Source organism: Monodelphis domestica, chromosome 1, assembly GCF_027887165.1.
Source record: "Monodelphis domestica isolate mMonDom1 chromosome 1, mMonDom1.pri, whole genome shotgun sequence".
In the NCBI taxonomy this organism is placed as follows: Eukaryota; Metazoa; Chordata; class Mammalia; order Didelphimorphia; family Didelphidae; genus Monodelphis; species Monodelphis domestica.
In genome coordinates, this window is record NC_077227.1 from 10,754,724 (window position 1) to 10,777,097 (window position 22,374).

Below are 22,374 nucleotides of genomic sequence, written 5' to 3' on the forward strand. Positions count from 1 at the left end.
CCTTATTTCCTGGAGAGTCTTCTATGTGATCATCCACTTTTTATTTCTACTCTTCATACATTTTTATCCAATGGCCCCTGACCCTGATGCCTATAAGTACTCCTTTTTGCACCTTAGTTTACAATTATAAGAAATTATTATTGTCTTCTATCATTGATTTGATCTTTTCAGTCTATACTTTTAAGTTCATTGTCCTTGTCAATGTTTATGGAATTCCATTAATTCTCATTTTGCAGGAGGAAACAAAATGTGGAGTCTTGTCATGGCAACATTTATGATCAAGGCACTGGAAAAAGAACTTATTTTCCATGATCTTGAAAGTTCTGTGAATCCTGAAGTTCTATTAAATGCTGTAAGTTTTATTCTTACTAGGAAAAATAACACTCAACTCATCAGTGTATCTAAGATTCCAAATGCTTTAAATGGTTAAGAGTTTGATCATCACCACAGGACAGTAGTCACATGTTTACTTAGGAAATACGACAATATGATTATGACCATTAAAATGGGTGTGCCAATAACCTCAATTAAGCAGAGCTTTTCTCCAACCAGAGTGAAGTCATTCGCTACTGGAAATATCCACTAGAAGAGCATGAAGTTGTAACTGCAGATTCATATGTCCTTACCCTTCAAAGAATTCCATGTGGAAGAGCAGGCAATAAAGGACCAGGTATGTGTCAAATGAAAGAGATTCAGATTTGGAGGACGAGGATGTGGTTTGGAATCCTAACCCTTGTGATCTTAGGCAAACTATCACTACCAGGACCCCTCTATTCTCATCTCGCCAGTGGGAGGTTCATGCCAGATAGTCTAAGATCCCTTCCACTTTTAATGTCCATTCTTAAAACAAAAAATATTTCTCAACTGAAGACCTTTTCTTCCCTTCAGGGAAATCCAAATCAGGAGAAGGATTTTGAAGTGAACTGAGGAAGGGAAAAGGGTTAGAAACCTCATTTTATGAGACAATCAGATTCATCAATTTCTAGGAAATATTAGTCACCGAAACTCTTGACAAAGAGATTCACATGAATGAATGGTGGGCGACTGCCCAAACTGTGGGGCATACTGATTCTTCAGGAAGTCCTCCTGGATTCTCTCAGGAATAGTGGCTGACATGTCTTCTGCTGACCACTTTTTGGCTCTTGCCAATGGTTCTTTAGGAGCATGTATAATATTTATCAGATAGCCTAAAACACCCAGTTTAGAGCCAGGCATATGATTGTCAGAAGACTCTCGTGGAGAGACAACTGAAAACAGCTGGTACAAGCTGAGCGGTTTGTTTCAATGAAAGCCTCTACTGAGTTTCTTTTAGATCTTTTTCTTCCAGTCCTTCAGATATCCTGAGGGCTGAAGTCTTTGAACTAAATGGAAGATGTGGTAGGCAGAAAGAATTCTCTCATCCTGCCAATTAAAATCAAAAGACTTTGGTGGTATGTTACGGAACTATGGTTCTAGTCTCACCACTAACAAGTTAAGTAAGTAGCTGTAAACAAGTCCCTTTTATTCTGTATCCTTTATTTCCCTTGCCTTTAAAAATGGGGCATCTGGATAGTACAATGACTATTTGGACTGAGACTCAGGATGGAGCTGAGTGTGAATCCTGCCTCAGATCCTTAATAACGGTGTGATCTTGGGCAAGTCACTTAACCTCTTTCAGCCTCAGTTTCCTCATCTACAAAAAGTGAGTAATGATATCATTTGCCTTACAGGGTAACAAAATTCAAATTAGATAAACTTTATCAAATTACTATTGTTATTATTTTCATCAAGCTACTCCCAAAAGCCCCTTCTAATTCCAGACACAGAAACTTGGATTTATTATGCATTTAACCTAGGGGCTAGGATTTTAGAGGAAAGTCTTCTTGGTCATTTCATTTACACAAAAATGTGACACAATCTCCCTGGGCAGTTATTGATTTCCATTTGCTTGTTTCTGAGCTGGTCAAAGCAACCCATTCTGTCTCATTCATATGAGAACATTGGATTGGATGGTGTTAACAGTCAAACTAATGGAAACTGCCCCATTTTCTGAAGTTGACTTTGGAAATGCGGAGGACAGGAAACATTCTTATAGCTACCTTTGACTTTTCATCTGAAAACTGCTTGTTCATATCTTTTGAATGTTATCAATTTTGCAATGATTTATAGTCTTATAAATGTCAGAATTCTCCATATTAATGAGATCTTTATCAGAAACACATGCTAGAATATTTTTATACTTTTTTCTTTCCTTATAATCTTGGCTTTATTGATTTTCTTTGTGTGAAACTTTATTATTTAATAACATTGATATGTTCCATGTTTATATCTCATACTATTCTCTATCTCTATTGCAGATTTCCCCCTCATTCATAGAACTGACATGTAAACAATTCTATGTTCTCATAATTTGCTTATGTTGTCATCCTCTATGTCTAAATCATGTGCCCATTTCGACCTTAATCCTGACATAAGATGTGAGATGTTGGTCTATACCTGGTTTTTGCTCCCCATTTTCCAGTTTTCCTCAGAAGATTTTGACAAATAGTGTAGAAACATTCTTTTTTTAAAAAGAAGGTCTACTTTTTTTTTTCTGATGGCTTATTATAAACCCTTCTCTGAGGTTCTGTGATCTGGGAATCCAAAATCCGCAGGCCCTAGAAATGATTTTCAGAGTTGATAAGGCAGAAGTTTGGCTGTGAATATTCATTGTATTTCCCTTTCAGGTCAGAGACCCGTTATGCTTTTGCAGCATGGTTTGTGGTCATCATATGTCTCCTGGGTCTCCAATCCTCCCAACAACCTTCATTCATGGCCTTCATTCTAGCAGATGCAGGGTTTGACGTGTGGATGGGAAATAGTCGGGGAAACACCTATTCCATGAAACATACAACTTTGTCAACAAGTTCTGCAGAGTACTGGGCTTTCAGGTAGAGAAAACTGAAGTACAGGTTCCCTCCCTGTACCTTTGATCTTTCAATCAAACAGCAGAAAGGGACGAAATCTCATCTTTGTTTAGTTTCAGTCTGTGACAAGTTTTCCAAAGTTTTGACTTAGGGAATCACCCAGCCTTAATGACATTTTATCCAAGTCTGGGCTTTTCTGTGACAACTTGGCTTTATTTCCAATAAAGCTTTAGATCAGTGGCACAAAACTCAAAGGATAGTAGAATCAGAAACCACATATTAACATTATTTCTGTTCCATTATATTTCTATTTATTTTACTAAATATTTCCCAATGACACTTTTGTTTTCTTCTTGCTCTACTGGGGAGAATTGCTGACATGAATTTAGCACATCTGCAGGGTCACCAGGGATAGAAATGTCTGAAGAATAAGAATTTGATTCTCTATTCACCTAGGAAAAGGAAAGGATGTTGTTAGTAATATGTTGACTCCAGAACCCTGACTTTGTTGTCTTTTGGCAGCTTTGATGAAATGGCGAGATATGACCTTCCAGCCTCAATTGACCATGTTGTGGAAAAAACTGGACAGAAGATATATTATTGGGCCATTCTCAAGGAACCCTTATTGGTATGGTCAGAGGGGCTGGGATCTGAGAACTTCCACCTTCGCCCTCCCTCACGAAGTGCAAGTATTCTGTGTCAAGAAACAATATGGCATCTGTAATTGGGTATTCAGTGTGAGCCTGCAGGAAAGACAATGGAGGAGAATGGAAGTGTTAGGAGATGGGAAAAAGGACAGGAACTACTCATGCTGTCTTCAGGCTTTTGGAGGTCTTTATTGTACAGATGGGAAATTTTATTCATCTTGGCCTCAGAGGAAAGGAGAAGAACCAAAGTGTAGAAACCATAGAAAGGCAGATTGAATAAGCTAGCAAAAGTTCCTGAAAAAGAGACCTCACTAAGGGGGAATGGAATTACTCAGGAGGTAGCAAATTCTTTTTCATTGTACAACTTCAAGTGGGAAATAGATGACCAGACTCCTGGTTGTCTTTTGTGTCTTCTGGGACTAAAGAGAATAAGCGTAATGCTTTTTCTAGATTAAATACTTGACTTCCTCTATGTCTCGCTTAAGTTTAAATATATATTTATACTTAGCAACCACCACCACCACCAATATTTAGCTAAACAAATGTGTTGAAAATATTATGTGCAAAACTATTAACTGCACATTGTTTACAATTTGTTTAAAATATGTAAGTTATATATGTGCTAATATAGACATCCTCTGATTTTGAGTTCCCTTTGGATTTATTTTATTTGAATAATTTTTTCTCTTGATTTTATGGCTGTTTTTAATGTAATCATGTATTATTCTTATTCTCTTTTCATCCCTTCATATATTTCCCTTACTTTATTCATATTTAGAATATTTGCCATTTCAATAAAATGCTATATTCCATTGTATTCAAATATCACAATCTATTCAGCCATTTCTCTCATTTATTGCATTTGCATTATTTTCAGTTATTTTGCCATAACAAAGCAAGCTTCCATGAATATTTTCATATATATGTATTATATATACATATATATATATATATACACATATATATATATACAGCTTTTTACCTTTTACCTTTTCAATAATGCTCTTAGGGACTAATCCTGGTATAAGTTCTCTAGATCATTGAGCATTAACAGCTTTATAGCTCTTAATATATATTGTAATCTTGTTTTCTTAAAATAAATAGTCACAGCTGCTCTAGCAATGTAATATTAGGTGTTTCTCGATGTTCCTACATTCTGGATGTTTGATCACTTTAGCCCACTTTTTTCTCAGTTAACATATATTACCAGGACCATATTTCACAAATTGGCCCTTAGATAGTAGATACAATCTGTTGCCAGGACCATACTCTTTCCAAAACAAGTCTTTCAAGGTTGGTCATACCAAACGGAACTTTTGTTCCTGTGTCAAAATACCTTATGGATTGAAGATTGCCCCATATTAATATGAGTGTTAAAGTAAGACTTTTGCAAAATATTTATGCTCTCTAAGCCATTTTTGTCCTACCAAAAACTGTGTTTTGATTATGTGTATGATTAGGCTTAAATCTACTGCTAACTATCAGCATGTGAATGGCTGCTATCAAGATATCTATTTTATTTAACTTATCTAAGGTTCTATTCATCTCCTCAATTTCTTTCTTATTGGGGGGGTAGATTTATCTAGTTCTGATAGGGGTAAAATTAAAGTGTGCTACTATTTTTATTTTGTTATCTCATTCTGTATCTCATTTAATTTGTCCTTTTTAAATCTGAGTGCTATAAAACTTGGTGCATATAATTCAATATTGATAGTGTTTCATTATCCATAGTACCCCTCCAATATAATATATTTACCCTGTTCATCCCTTCCAATTATATCCATTTAGCCCTAATTCTGTCAGAGATCATGACTGCTACCCCTGAATTCTCTGTATTAACTGAGGCATAATATATTTTTCTCCAGTCCCTCACCTTCACTTTTGTCTCTCATTTTCATTGTGTTTCTTATAAACAACACATTGTCATTTCCTGTTTTTTTACCCTTTCAGCTATTCATTTTATTTCCATGTGTATTTGAATTCATTCCATTTACACTCAATGTTAGTTATTAGTTGTTCATTTCCATCTATTCCATTCCTCTTTACTGTTTCTCCTTATCTTCCTTTCTTTCTGCCATATCCCTCTTTAGATGTTTAATTTCTTTTGACTAATATCTCTTTTATTCACATCCTTTCCCTCAACTTCTCCTTTATCCTCTCCCTTTGTTCTCCTAGTTCCAAATTGGCCCATATTTCCACTGGTTATTCCTTTGTCCCTTCCCCTTTCCCTTTAATTCTTATTCTGTTTCCCTTTTTCAAAATTCTTTCTTTGTCCCCTAACTGTGTCATCCTACTTCTTGGTCCCCATGTTCCCTCTCCTTACCCCTCTACCTCTTGATATGTACCACCCTCTAGGTGTTCCTCCCTAATCGTATCCCCTTGTTGTTCTTTCTTTTACCCCCCCCCTCAACTTTCCTTATTCCCTTAGTCCCCCAAAGAGACTCCCAATCCCTCCCTTGTCTCATGCTCCATCTCTCCTGTTTCTCTGTGCTTACAGAAATTTTTAAACTTCCAATTGTATATGTTGTTCTCTCTTTATCCCAGGTCTGATGAGAGTTGGGATTTAGTATTCTTAACCCTCCATCCCTTCATCCTCTTTTCCTTGACTGTTTCTCCCCTCATGTCTCATCCTTATGAGAGAGCCATTCCACCCTGCCTCCTCTTATCAAAAAAAAAAGAAGAAGAAGAAGAAAAATTGGTCATGTACCTCTCACAACTATGGCTAGAAGCTGTACTCTTAACCAAACAAGGGATGGAGGCAATTACAAGAGATCCAATTTATAACAATTGGTATGAAACTGAAAAACTTTTGCATAGATAAAATTAATTCATTTAGGATAGGAAGAGAAGTGGTTTAACTGGACAAAAATCTTAGTAAATACTTTTGAAAAACATTTGCTATCTAGGAGATATATATCCTCATATACATACAGAGAGATATTATATATATGTACACATATATATACCTATAATACACACATATATGTATATATACATGCATAAATATATATATATAAGTCTCTATTAGATAAGTGGTCAAATTATATGAATATGTAGTTTTCAAAGCAGTTATAAAGTATTCCAAAACAAATAATGTGAAGAGTTCTCCAAATCAATAAGAGAAATATAAACCAAAAATGTTTGTGATTTCATCTCACAATCTGCAAGTTGTCTAAAATATTTTTTAATGTTAACAAAATCCCTGTAGGCAATATGCACATGATTTCTCTAATCTAGTGAACTTGAGATACCATTCAGATTATTGGGTGCCACTGATAATGGTGCCACTGATAGCTTTAATTTCAGTTGAGAGGAGTGTGAATCCAAATGTGGCCAAATCCAAATCAGCACACTGTAGATATAAGTAAGGAAGAGGAGGAAGACTGGAGCAATGGGAGACTACTTGGGCCACTTGTTCCTGAAATGACCGCATAAGATTTTAAGAAATGATACTGAATTATGAAGACTATCATTATTTCAACTTTGCTTTTTAAACTCTTGTTACCCTTTCATAACCTGGCAACCATGTCAGGAAAGAGGGAAGTATTATTACATGGCTAAACTCTTTGAAATGAATGAATGGACAAAGCTTTGGGCTTCAGGAACCTTTAATTGTACAAGTAGGTGATGATGCCCTTCAAGAAAGTCACTTACCCTCTTTATGAGCCAATGTTCTCATCTTTAAAAGGAGGGGTTTTGAGTACATTCTTCTTCCTCTACACCCAAAGTTCCCAAGTCTGGGGCCTCTTAATCACTCATGAGAAATGATCTCTTTACTTGTTTTGCTTTTCTAAGATGCCCCAAAGCTATTACAGATCCCTAAACCAACTTCTCTTTAGATTGTGGTAACTAATTTGACCAAATCATTATTTATGTAGATACAAACTAAGATCCAATGGGCTGAGAAAAGGAGGTATGTAATATGAGAAATGCTGCTCATTGGTAAGATGGAATTGAGGACTGGGTGGGACTAGATGGCTTTGAGGGCCCACTCAGAGGTTCTTTCTCTGATTGTCTTATTGACCAGTGATGGCATGATTTGTAGGGCTCTTCCGCAAGAGCTGAACAGTCCCTTGTAGCTTCTGGCTCACAGAATCATAGGGTGCCGGGTGACAACTAGAAGGAACTTTGAGGTCATCTAGTCTAAGGAAGTCTCCTTTTCACTTTCAGCTTTTGTAGCCTTCTCCACCTCACCAGAGCTGGCTCTGCAAGTCAAAGCTTTTTATGCCTTGGCACCAGTCTTCTACATTCAGCATTTGAGAAGTCCCTTGGTTCAACTGCTTTCCAAGATCCCCAGGCCAGCGGTGAAGGAATGTCATTCCATGGGCCAACTTGAAGAGAAAAGCAGATAAATAGGGAAGCGGAGCACAGGCCCTGACCATTTTTTGTGCCCTTCACAATGAGGGAACCCAAATACAGTTCCAGCCATTTTATCCCGGAATGTGGACGAAGACATTCCTTTTCTCCCAAAGAACCATCCATCCTACTGGCTTCAAATATAAAAATTTTAAGGTCAGAATGACCTTTGGGTTCATTTTATCCAATTCCTACTCTCTGCCTTAAAGCCAAAAGCATTCAGTTCGATAGCAAAGAGATTTGTTTCCCCTGAGAGAATTCAGAAGTAACAGAGTGTGTGAGGAGGGTTGGATGGACCCAGCACTCCCCAGAAGAGCCTGGAGGTGGGCATGGACTTCTATAATGTTTCCAGACAATTTGGAGAGATAGACTCTGGGATTGGAAAATGTGGAAAAGTGGCTGCCCAGCACTTCTAAGAAATAGACTCTCCATCACTTGGACTGTGCTCTGTGCAAATGTGTTCAGATGAAGGTAACTGGGCACTCTTCAGGGCAAACTGACTTTTGGGTCAGATCACTCTTCCATAATCTTCATGTTCTAAAGCGATTATAAATATCACAGTCTATTAGAAACTCATTCACCTTTAAGACTGCCTTGATCCTGTTTCTGAATCATTCTTTGTCTCTGGGCCTTGCTTTCCTAATCTGTGGAATGGGGTGGTTGCAGTGGAACAATCTCTTAAAGCCAGATGGGGAAAAGAACTAGATAATTAGTCACTGTGTTAAGATTTAGATGGGAAATCTTTCCCTCTTAACCCAAGCTAAAGAGACAGTACAGGAATTCCTTCCACATCCCAGGGGTTAGGAGTAGAGCATCCCATCGGATCTGTGTGCAGTTTTTTGGCCCTGTTTTCACTCCAGAGAAGGAAGAAGTGTGAACTTTTTCTTTCTCTTCTATGATGTGTTTGCAGCACCTTATTGTAAAATGTGGGTTAAGTATTTGCTCATGAGCTACATGTAGGTGAATTTGAACATTTCTAGCCTGCGCGTCACCTGCTGGCTTTCACATTCTTTTCACAAACTTTAATTCTTCTCTTATTTTAATTTTAAAAATGAAATCATGTCTGAGATAGCAAATGAAAAACTACATGGTTATTCTATAATGCTATCAGGTTTCCCTGATCCCCTCAGCCAATAGGGCTTGCTCATTCTCCCATGATCTTTCATTCATTTTGTATGCTTATTATGCTTGCTCTTTGTATAATTTTGGCATTGTGGTAGAGAGTACTTTTGAGTGCTGACCTTCAAACCAGGAAGTCTTGGGTTCAGGTCCTGCCTCTAAGACAAAATGACTGAGAGATCCTGGGCAGGTCACTGAAGTACTCAGCGATCTGGGCAACGCTCCAGTAGGGTAAGGTTCAGAATATTGTCAACATTCATCGTGAGAAATTCACTTCTCCAGGAAGTCAGTAGATCAAGGAAAGCACAGATTCGGGACTGATGCTAGAATTTTGCAAGTACGTTTTGTACACACTTAATCTGTGCACAAACGATCTTCCCTAGGAATCAATAGTCAAGAAGCAGTTATTGGGCATCTACTGTGCGCCAGCTGTTGCGCTAACCACTGGAGACACACATACGAAGGAGAAGGATAGAGATTGCCATCAAGGAGTTCGCGGTCCAATATGGAAGATCACGCAAAAGAAAGCTAAAAGGGAGGGGGAAAGTCCCTACGTGCTATGGGGCATGGTTGAGAAACAAAAGTCCAAACTGAGCTCCACCTGGAGGGAAATGGAGCCTCCAGGGATGGCCGCCCATCCTTTCTCCTTAAGTAGAGGAGGCTTTGTCTCCACCCTGCAATCAGAGAGATTCTGTGGGGTGTCAATACCAAGGGCGTCTGGATCGTGGCAGATAATGGGATTTCCCTGTGATGAACCTGTTGGGTGGAATCCATGGTGGGCAAGTCAAAGAAGTCCAAAATGAGTGCGTGCAGCCCATGGGAAATGAGAGGGAGTCAGATGGCAGCATCTGGACAACGAAGAACCTGCAGGTCCTGCTATGTGAGCATGAGCTGAGGGACTGAGATTGCTTATTTTGGAGAAGAGAAGCAGCAGAGGATAGAGGGAGTGCAGGGGGCACATGAGAGCTCTCCTTCCATTTCCGACATCTTGTTCTTTGGAAGAGAGATTCGATTTATTCTTCTTGGCACCAGGAGGCAAAAGGCAAAACAACAGGCAGAGAACATGGCGTAATAGACAGGTCAAAAGCTAGCTAATGGTGCTAATGACACCCGGCAGTGATATCATGCTATAAAGTTTGCAAAGCATTAACATTTAGGATTTCCTTTTCATTAATCCATTATTTGTCCATGATACCACCAAGGCATTGGACTTCAAGTCAGGAAGACCTGCATTCAGATTCTGCCATGGGAACTTACTAGCTGCGTGTCCTCTTTTTCTGTCTTGGTTCTTTCATCTGCCAAATGAGGATGATAATACTATTGACCTTAGGACGTGAGGGAGATCAAATGAGATAATATCTGTAGAGTGCTTAACACAATAGTGTCACAGGGCAGACCCTTTCTTAAAAACGATGTCGGTACTAGATTCTCCTTCACTTGAAGCCTTCAGGCAAGATGCGGATGGCCAGTTTTGAGGGATATCATCAGGGCCTTTTTGACCCTTTTCAGTTCTTGCCCAACTCTGAGATTCTGATTCTTGGTTCTCGTGGGCCATGCCACTCAAGATCCGCCACGTCATGCCTCTTCCAGTGCAGGCAAGAACGGAAGGCAGAGAGGATGCTCCTGAAGGACTTATGTAAAGGAATGCCCCCTTCATTGAGGCAAAGAACTAAGGGAATAGAAATGAAAAATCAAAACCTATGACCTCACTTATCACTTGTTTATATGGGTATGTGATTTGGGGTTTAGGCCTTAACATAATCCCTCTATAGCAAAAATGAATAATATGGAAATAGGTATCAAATGACATTTGTGCAACCCAGTGGAATTGCTTGTTGGCTCTGGGAGGAGGGGAGAGAAGAGGGGAGAGAGAGAAAATGAATCATGGAAACATGGAAAAATATTTAAAAATGAACCAATTAAGTGAATAAAAAGAGCGGAAGGTGGGAATGGAGCATCTCCTGGTACTGGCACTGAGGAGCTGCTGTTTGTTGCAGCAGACTGTCCTCATCTCACTGACTGATAGTTTTTGGTTTGGTTTTTATTTCATAGCTTATACTGGGTGACAAGGATGTTCTGCCCCAATCTGACATCAACACGTTTCTGGCCACCAAAGTATGCAACAACGAAATCAATGAAGTCATCTGGAGTGGCCTCATCTTCAGTTTATTTGGGTTTGGTCCACAAAACTTAAACAAGGTACGATTGTTTCTTTTTCCTTTTCTCAGGTGTTAGTGGCGTGTCACACTTTCATGAGAGGGATGCTAAGTTGTTTGTTTTTCTCTCCCAAATTCTGACCAATCATGGCCCTTAAGATCACTTATTTTAGAGGCCACAGACACCTCCAGAAACTTTTTTTTCCACTAGATAGACACATGCAGGCTGGTGCAAAAGACTTCCTTTTTTATTTATGAATCCTCTTAACTTATACTCCATCTTTTAAAAAACCAAGTAATAATAGCCAGCAATTTATGGAATATTCTAAGGATCGGGAGGCACCTTATATATCATATATTATCTTTTTAAATTCTTTCAGCCTTCCTTGTTTTTTAAATAATATTTAATGTTTCTGACTCCAAATCTGACACTAAAACACTACACCATTTCAGGGTACTGGATGTATACAGGAATATACCAAAGAGTTTCTGCTTATACTCACTTATTTTCATCTTTTAAATGTAATCTCTGAGGAACTTCTTTTGCTGATGGATCTTCTAGAAAAGGTAATATAGGTTCAAGATGTTCTGAGGGATAAAACTCACTCAAAGTCAGAGCTCAGAAGCCCCTACCATTAGTGATACCTTTTGTAGCCATCAAGTGGTCCTATTTGTTCAAACAAAAGATATTTAATTACACAGTGTATTAAGCATAGTATTAAGATAAGCTTTTCCCAGGGGGCAGCTGGGTAGCACAGTGGATGGAGAGCCAGGCCTAGAGATGGGAGATCCTAGGTTCAAATCTGGCCTCAGACACTTCCTAGCTGTGTGACCCTGGGCAAGTCACTTAACCCCCATTGCCTAGCCCTTACTGTTCTTCTGCCTTGGAACCAATACACAGTATTGATTCCAAGATGAAAGGTGAGGGTTTACAAAAAAAGATAAGATTTTCCCATTATATACTCTTACATTTTATAATATGAACAAGTGGAAGAGCACATGGGCAGATAAGCCCATGTAAGCTATAAATTATGTGGAAAATATGCATAGAAAAAACATGGCCAGGAAATGAATATATGTGAAGAAGTACATGCCAAGGATCCGTATGGCCAGAGCAAAAGAGCAGAGAGTATACATCTCTAGGGGATATATTTGTCCAGAGAACAAATTGGATGAGGAGAAGAATAACTCATAGCTCTGTTGCTGCAAGACCATTGATATCCTATAGTGAAGCCATTCCTCTGTTCCTGTTTCTTTTCTGCTAGATATGCCATCACTGTTGTCTCTTCTAGTCTTTTTTTCCATTCTTGTGGCCACCGAATTTCTTTCTTTAACCATCCTTTGGGTTTCATGTCTTCAGGGTCACTTACTTCCTATTCTGACTTCTATCTTCTAGGATGCAATGACTATCTTCAAAACTATATGCAAGCAGGTGGTACTTCAGTGGATTGAGAGTCAGGCCTAGAGATGGGGGGTCCTAAGTTCAAATATGGTCTCAGACACCTCCAAGCTGTGTGACCCTGGGCAAGTCACTTGCCCCCCATTGCCTAGCCCTTACCACTCTTCTGCCTTGGAACCAGAACATAGTACTGATTCTAAGACAAAAGGTGAGGGTTTTAAAAAATCTATATGCAACCAGACCCAATTAAGGAGAACTGAAATAGAAATAAGGCACCATACCCTCAAGCTAAGATTTTTTTAAATGCCTATTGTCTTTACCAAGATCTAAGTCTAATGTCCTGGGTCATTAATTCTTGCCTCCTTATGGAAATTCCAAACACCTAAAACACATTTCATGGGTTTCTATAGGAGAAACCCAACAGATCAGTTTGAAGGGTAAACTCCAAGGGGTATTTTGTTGCTAAGATCCTTTCTGGAATGAGATATAAATGAGTCTGAGTGGGAAGAAAACTTAATTAAAAGTCAAAGCAAAGTCAGTGTCCTCAACCCCACTGGTCTGATTCCAAACATGTATATGATGCAGTTGTATAGATTAAAACCCAAACCACATCCAAGTCTAGTATTGTTGCTATATTTTGGCTACTGTAAACTTCCCTGTAGTTCCTTCACTATACTTTGAAAGAAACCTTGAAAATACAAAAGACCACTATTAGGAGATGCTCTTGCTCAGAGCCCACCTCCCAGGCTAATGCTCATTTCAAAGGTGGAGAAGGGGAAATTGGTTGTTCAGCTCAAGGAAGAAGCATTTAGAGGGACAAAAATTCACATCTATACATCATTTGAAAGTTGGCTAAGTGAATTTTTTACTTCAAATCAACCATGACAAAACCAGTGGGTTTTCTCCTGCCCTACACTACCTATTCAAGAGAAAGGATATGAATGTGACCAGCATTTGTACAAACATTTCCCCATCCAGGAAACCTATTGACCAAAAATATTCCAGGTCTTGTCTTTATCTCCTATGTTGCATATTAAGAAACATCTCAAGCCCTCACTATGTAATTAGAATTCTTCTTTGATGGGAACTCTTTTGGGGACTTACTAAGGATCTGCAAAGAAAAGTATCTCTTTTTTATGGCTTTCAAGAAGCCTTGTTTGCTTTTTCCAGATCAGTGACAGACACCTTGTTGGGAGAGGCCTTTTAAAGTACATGTCTCTAAGGTTCAATGGGTTCTTTCAAATTCTATTTTCCTTTTTTCATCAAGACCATCAGGGTTGTTCTCACTGATAATTTTTTGCAATAGGTTTTCTAGGCTCCTTTTTAACCATGGCATTCAGGCAGCCAAATTATTCTTAGGTTATCCCAGGTCAATTGTTCTTTCAGTTTTCCAGTGAGAAAGTTCACATTTTTGTCTATTTATTCCTTCTTTTGAATTTGTTTTTTTGTTTCTTGATGCCTTATGGAGTCATTGCCTTCTATTTGTCCAATGATCATTTTTTTGTGAGTAATTTTCTCTTTTTACTTCCTTTTTTAGAAACCTGCTTTCTTCAGCATGTTTTTGTTCTTAGCTATTGTTTTTTTTTCTTTCATTTTCTTTTCTAATTTTTCTTGCAAGTCTTTTATTAGTTGCTTTTGGAATTTATTACTTTATTACTTGCTTTTGGAATTTATTACTGGAACTCTTCCAGGAGTCTATTTTAGGATGGATATCTTTTCGCATTTTTCTTTAAAACTTCTTGTTTTCATTTTTGTATTGCTGTCCTCTTATGAGCTTGAATTTTGGTCCTCTGTCACTGAAATAGTTTCTCAGGGTTTGGGTTTTTTCTGTCTTTTGCTCATTTTGGAAAACTTTTTCCCCATTACTTTACCTATATGTTGAAATTTAGATGCATTTTTATGTTGTAGGGGGTACTATTCTAAAATTGTACTGTGGTCTATTCCATTGTCTTCGGTCATGTTGATTATAAGTCATATCCAACTCTTTATGACCTAATTTGGGGTTTTCTTGGAAAAGATTCTAGAGTGGTTTTCCATTTCCTTCTCTAGCTCATTTTACAGATAGATAAATTGAAGTTACCAGAGTTAAATGATTTTCCTAGGGTCACACAACTAATAAGTGTCTGAGTCCCAGTTTGATCTCAGGTCCTCATGATTCCAGTGGTGATACTCTATCCACTTGGGTACATAGCTGCCCATTTGTATTCTTCCTGTTGTTCATGCCTCTTAAGAATTTATTCTTCAGGCCCTTCAGATAGCCTTAGTAGCATCCCACATTTTCTGTGTGAAATAGAGGAGCTACTATCTATTTTGCAAGCTTTTCTCATACTTCTTTTCTTCAGGGCCATATCTATTTGCCCAGATAGTATTTTGCTTAGTTCTATGGATTGCTGTGGCCACAGAGTTTATGACAAAATGGTCAGCCTAATGGGGTTGAGCATCTCTAAGCTTAGTCAGCATGTTCTTAAGAGAGAAGCCCAGCCTCTTGCAAAGACAGTGGCTGGGAACTTTCCAACATAGTATAATCTGCTCCATATTGGGCTCCTTTGTCTCATCCTTCAAAGGTCAAAATCCATGGTATCATGAGCCCTCAGGGATGACTTTGAGAAGAAAATAATTTATCATTTTTTTCTCTCTCAGAGTCGAATTGATGTATCTGTGGCCCATCAACCAGCAGGAACATCCAGTCAGAACCTTCTCCATTATCGCCAGGTACCATGCTTTTAGACACCCAAATTCAAGAGCTTTGTTCTTCCTTCTATCTTCTCCTTGAAAAGCCTCCACAAAATGTGGGAAAACCAACTAGTTACTAAGTCTCGGACTCCACAACTGTCCAATATGTATCTTGGAGCCCTGGCTCGCAGGGAAAGCCTTCTGTGATTTGCACTCTATTTTTAGTCTAGTTCCCTCCTCAGATGAGTTTAACTGGACTTTTCTATATATAAGTTATATCCCTGTTGGAAAGTAAGCTTGGTGTAAGTAACTTCTTGTTCTTGGATTTTAATCTTTTCATCATTATTATCAAGAGGATATTTCATATTTTCAGCACAGCTCAGGGATCAAATGAGAGAAGCTACTCCACAGATTGGAATCAGCTGACCTACAGTTACCAAACTGCCATGCTCAGGAATGGCATCAATTACCCTTTCCAAATACTTCTGGACTCCAAGACTTCTAAGTATCTCCAGGAAGTGATCTGTTCACTGCATAGGTACCCTGAGCTAGAAGACATTTTCAAAAAGGAGGTAGTACAGTTTGGATATATCAGGAAAATTTCATTTTTACATTTCACCTGCTACCCCTCCCTCAACAATGACAGCTCTGGATACCTAGAACATACCTAAACTTCATGGAGTCCTCAGCAAAGGAAGAGAAGCCAAGCAACGATCTGCAAAGGCATCAAGCCCCAGGGACACTGGTTTATCTGTTGTAAGATATTACACATTCCAAGAGGCTTACAGATCTACTCTGCTTTCACAACTTTTCCCATCTAGCCTACAACATATATATATATATATATATATATATATATATATATATATATATATATATATTTTAATCACTAGACCCTCATTTAGCTTAAGTCAATTTCAATAATTGTTTGTTTCCTTGTTATTAGAATGCCTTATCTAAATATAAGTAAACATATTTTCTGATCTTTGGATATTTGATTCATGATTCCATGCTTTTTGTTTGTTTCCGATTGCCTAGCACTAGCACTAGTGCTTCACTTACCACTTTTACAGTCTGAGGCTGAACTACTCTGATAAGTTCCCTACTTAGGAAGTATCTCCTTCCAGTCAGAGTCACTGAGGCAAGAGAGATCTGGGAGAAGAGGTAGATTGATTAATTATCTAGCAATGGTAACCACTAATACAACATACATTCTTTAGTAAAATCAGAAGACGTATTTACTCTATATACTATTTTAATTTTCAGGGTAAAAAGAATATATGGTGGTTTTTTTTTTATTTTCCCAGATTGGATACAATGGGGTTTTTATCATTTGGACACAAGGATGGGTATTTTTTTTCCAATTACTATGTTTATTCTTTTTTTTTGTTTCAATTTCAGCTTCTGAAAGAAGTTCCAGGAACAGTAAGAGCTTACAACTGGGGGAATACCAAAAAGAATATGGCCCACTATAATCAGGTACTTTTTTTAGAAAGAAATTGTGCTTTTTCCTTCTAAAGGCTAAATGAATGATGACTATCATGAGATCTAGTGTCTAATTCTGATTCTGAAAAGTAACTAGCTCTGTGTCCTTGGAAAACTGATTTGGCATCTCATTGTTTCAATTTTTTCATCTTTAGAATGATAAATTTGCCCCAGATCAAGAATATTTAACCATATTTTTGTGTCATGGACTCCTTTAGCAGATCAGGGAAGCTGAAGGACTTCTTCTGGGATGTCCCCCTTTCTGCAAGAAGCTTTTCCCAGTCTTCCTAAATCTAAGTCCCTCCCTGTAACATCACCTCTTTGTATCTTGTCTCTCTTTTATTTGTACACACTTGTTTACACTTTGCCTCACCCATTAGAATGTGAGTTCCTTGTAGGAAGGTATTGGCTTTTTGCCTTTAAAAAAATCCCAGTCTTTAACAAATGCTTAATACTTTTTGACTATTGGCTGACAAATGTATAAAATAAGACATATACTTTTACAAAGGAGACCAATCATATTAAAATACAGTTATTCAAATAAGTTTTAAAACTACATTAAAAAAACACAAAAACACATTCAAAGATTAAGATACCCTCAACTGGATGTCTCAAGTTTCTCTAGCTAAAGCTTTCTAATTTGGTTATCTAAGAAAAGATTCTCAGCAAAGGCATTATAGTTCCTGGCACATAGCAAATGTTAAGTGATTTGCCTTAAGATCATTATGTGTTAGGGACATGTTGGTAAACCTATGGCACTTGTGTCAGAGGTAGCTACTTTCCTCCCCCTCTCTACCATGTCTGAGGACATTTTTCATATCACCCACTCCTCTGCCCAGCAGCTTAATGAGAGTACTTCCTCCCTCCCCATCTGGGTGAGGGTGGCAGTTTGGACATTTGGTCTCTAAAAGGTTCGCCATTACTACATTAAGGCATACAAATAGTCAACAGAAAATCAAGATTCAAACCCATGTCTCCTTATTCCAAATTTAACCCACTTTCTGTCTCATCAGAGTGACTCCAATATTTTTTGGTGATGATAATTGGGATAACCTCAAAAACCACATCAATTATGACTTCTTTAAGGTACAAGTATCTATCTTGTTCATAGAGATGGCATGAATACTTTGTCCCAACCCTGGACAAAATCAAAATCTCCTGAGCCTAGAGCATCCCTTCACCTTCCAATCTACTGAATAGATTAAAAAAAAAGATGATTCATTCCTATTCTTACTTGGAATTTGTATATGTGAGTGGGTTTATATATATGTATATTTATGTAAATATATATGTGTGTGTATATATGTTATATATACACATATATATAAAGTAGATAGAAATATAGATATATGGATAGATAGATGAAATCAATATAAATGACAATATATAAATACTATCTAAATATAAAAAATATATCATGTATATGAATATCTTATCAATGTACTTATCTCTATAAAATATTTGAATGCATACATTTACAATCTATTTGTATATTTTATTTAAATTAAAGCTTAATTGCCAAGAAATCATGTGTTTTTCTGGCCCCCATCATATTAGTACTGTTCTTTAAAAAAAACTAATCCATGTAATCTATTATAGATTGGGGTTTTGACTGTCCCATTTAGAAGAAAGGGAAAAGCATGTAAAACACTTTTAATGAATCTTTGAAAGGATTGACTCACCCATAGAAGTGATATAACAGTATTTTGGCTCCCTATGAAGACATTTGCTCTCTTTTGTCTTCATGCAGTCTACTCCTCCAAGGTACAACCTTTCAACTATGTAAGTGCCAACTGCCCTGTGGAGTGGTCAAAAGGATCTTTTGGTTGACCCAGAATATGTTTCCCTCTTAGTCCCCCAAATCCCCAACCTGATTTACCACAAGATTCTGCCTACATACAATCATTTGGACTTTATTTGGGGCATTAATGCACCTCAAGATATTTACTATGACATCATCAAGATGAGGAAAGAAACCTCATGAAGATGTTGGTGAAATCACTTTCATTTTTTTTCTAGGGATGGGTGTTTGGACTAATTTTCTTCTCTATGGTATGATTCTTAGAGGGATAATGGGGCTGTCTACTTCATTTAAATACACTAACAGCAATAAATATATAAATGGTCCTCATCCTTACTCATGTCATTTGTTTTATTTTGATTTCTATCCATGGTGCTGTGTTCACCATCACTAGGAGCTCAAATTCAGCCAAAATTTTTTGTTACTGTAAGATGTTTCTCCAATTTCTTTGTAACACTATTGTTCAAAAATCAATTTAATTGATGAATTTTTTTGAAGATCCTGCAATAGTAAAAGAAAGATTTCCCAACAGAGTGGGAGACCACAGGACAGCAACCAATTCCCATGCTACTGGAGTCCTATGGATTTTTACTTTAATTAGAATTCCTAGATGGGTCTCCGAAAAACTAGTCTTGACTGGGCTTAGTGCATCCCATTGATATGTGAGAAGAAAGGGATCTTGTCTTTTTTTTACTTTAGCATAGATGATTTTTATTTTTACATGGATGATCATATTTTTGTAAAAATAACAACAGAGAAATCCAGCCTGATGGACTACCCAGCCCCATAAGGAAAGGTTTTGCAACTGGCTAATTTCCAAATTCATTACTTTCTCCTTAGCTTTAGCTCTCTGAATTCTCAGAAAGGACTGCAGCTGGAAGTTATAATCAGAACCTCTGAGATGGCTGTGACATGCCAGGTAGAGAGAGCTTATCTAAGTAGAACAGTGATGGTGAACCTTTGGCACATATGCCAAAGATAGCACACAGGGCTCTCTCTGTGGGCATGTGGCAACCCTCTACCCCCTGCCCCCAGAGTTCATTACTAGAAAGGCAGAGGGACTCAAGCAGAGTTGCTCCCTTCCCTCTCCACCCCATGACTACATTTTTGCATATCACCCACCCCTCTGCCCAGCAGCCCAATGGAAGCACACAGAAGGTAAGGTGGATGGCTCACAGGCAGCAGAGCTGGAGGGGAGTGGAGTGCTTGGGCCACTCCCCTCCAACTCTATACCCTCTCTTAGGACATTCCTCACTTTGCAGCCTAATGGGAGCACTTTCTCCTTCCTCTGTTTGGGATAAAAGAGTGGGATAGGGGACACCTGACACTCAGTGGGGCTTAAGGGCATGGCACATGGTCTCTGGGGGGAGCACTGCACTCAGTCCGGGGTATGGGATTGGTATAGGGCCCAGTACTCCATCTCTAAAATATTTGCCATCACTGAACTAGAACATTCAAATCCTCAGGTGTTTCCACAAGAAGAGGAGTTAGAGTTAAAAGTGAGGAGATCCTGAAGACTTTTATAGACCAAGCCAGAAATAAAAATGGTTGTAAAGAAAAAGTGATTATAGAAGGCAAAAAGAGACTCCCTGCCTTTTCTTTACAAGGTTAGATTTTGTTCCAATCTATCTTCTAGAGGTAGGCAGTTGGGATGGCCTATGATAAAAGCTATCCATTCTGAGAGGTCATGGGTCTTATGTTCTTCAGTTATGTGTTGAATGGGGTTTTCCACCCTGCTGTTAGGAATGACCTCACCAGGTCAGCCTGGTGAGGTCAGCCTCACCAGGCCTGACTAAAATCAGGGAAAGCTGGGAAAAATTAGGGAGTCAAGTCTTTATGTGTCAGGGGGTTTTCAAATTCATGAGCAAACCAAAATGGGTCCTCCTAAAGAGGAGAAAAATCTTTCCCTTAGCTCAGAGCTCTGCCTTAAACCAAGTAGAAAAAGAATGAGAATCACCTCCATGAGGGGCTCTATTAGCCTTCAGAGGAACCCGGCACACAGGAGCCTCTCATACTCCATTCCCCTTTCCTGACTCAGGAGAAAAATCAGGTAGCTTCTGTGAGGGAAGAGTAGATTGTTTTTTGGAATTGGCAGGCTGGGTCTGACAAGCTTACAGATCCCTGAGCTCACTCTGAACTTGATCTAGACAATGCTGGTTTTTGCTAATTAGTTTCTGGTTCTTATCAGTAGTGGTTTGGATGGGAGAGTTAAGAAATGCTATTGGGAGGCTTGTTCAACTTTCTCTAATCACCTCATGGACAGAGGCAAGATGACCAAAGACTTCCTGCTCTACAGTTTCCAGGAGCTGGTTATGAAATGCTTCCTACTATGGGGAACTTAATCTTTTTAGCTGCTTGATCCAACTTCTTCTTCTGGACATTTAACTTGTCCCAGTCATAGGTTCCTCATGTAGGCCAGCAATATTATGGAGCAGTGTTGGTGAATGTTTTCAAGTTTACATGCCCAAACTCCAACTTCCAGCTGCCTGTGAGTCCCCCCCCCCCCCACACACACACAAACGTTAATCCAGAGAGTAGAGGAGGAAGTGCTTGCATTGGACAGCTGGATAGAGTGGTGACACATTCAAAAAATATCCTCAGTTACTCAGAAAAGGGGAATGAGCAGCTCTTCCAGTGCCAACCCGGCACATGTGCCAATATTTCAGCAATGCGGCCACAGACTTTCTCCAGTTAATTCTTGCCAATGATATATGAATTTGTAGCAGTCCAGCCCCAAATGAAAAGCTAATCTGGCTGGCAGAGTTTTGTCTTTATCATTAGATGTGTTTTTAGCCATGGGTGTGAGAGCCCAAATCAGGAAAATTTGTCTTCCTATTGAAGGGAAGCTAGGCAACAATTTGAAAGAGGAAATTGAGAGCAACATCCCAAATGTGAAAGGACTGGCTAAGGCCAGCTGTCCATTTAAGAAAAAAAAAACAACAACTTTTCTTAGCTTATCTGAGAATTCTCAGTTTAACTAGAAAGAGCTCCAGGTGCATTTGAGTTTCTCAATAAAAGAACTCCACTGAAAGACAGGGGTTCAAGAATTGGAGGGGAAGGTGACATTCAACCAAGGGATGGCCCTACTGAGGATGGGGTCAAATACCTGTCTGGTACCCGAGCTCTTCAATTGGAGCCACACCCTTCCATTCTCAGCCTTCTGATTCAGCTTCTGACATCAAATGGATAACTTGGAAAATAATTTTGAAGACAAATCTGTCTAGCAATCTGGGGCATTTATTGACAAGCAAACTGGGGCTTTGTTCTCCCACTAGTAGGGAATCCACCTGCTGAGGAGGCTGTGAGCAGGGCTTTGTAGCACTTAAATCATAGGCAAGAAAGGGATGACAGGCTCCTGATGAGATTATGAGAAGGGGCTGGATGTCCCAATTAACACGAGGGCAGCATGTAGTTGTTCCTTCCTCCATTTCAAGCCCTGAATTACAGAAAAGGAACTCCAGAAAAGCAGCTTGATTCAGCTCCAGGATCATCTACATTTCCATATTATTCCTATTTAGCTCATTTATTCAGTTTCTTCACACCTGGAACTGTCATTTGGGGGCAGCCTACACCTGGCCTAAAAACAAAGGTGCTTATCTTTGTTGTTATTTCAGTAATGATTGACTTTTTGTGACTCCATTTTGCTTTTCCTCACATATGTTCCTGGAGTGATTTGCCCTTTCCATCTTCTTTCAGCTCATTTTGTAGATGAGGGACTGAAGTCAACAAGGTTCAGTGACTTGCCCAGGGTCACTTGGCTAGTAAGTGTCTGATGCCAGAAATGAATTTGCGAAGATGAGACTTTCTGATTCCAAATCCAGTGCTCTATCCACTACACCACCTAACCCTTTCT

General features: G+C 38.7%; 1 pseudogene; it reads left to right on the plus strand.

Annotated features, from left to right (window-relative positions):
- Positions 1-262: 262 nt before the first annotated feature.
- Positions 263-18,846, plus strand: LOC100021503 (gastric triacylglycerol lipase-like; annotated as a pseudogene).
- The last annotated feature ends 3,528 nt before the right edge of the window (positions 18,847-22,374 follow it).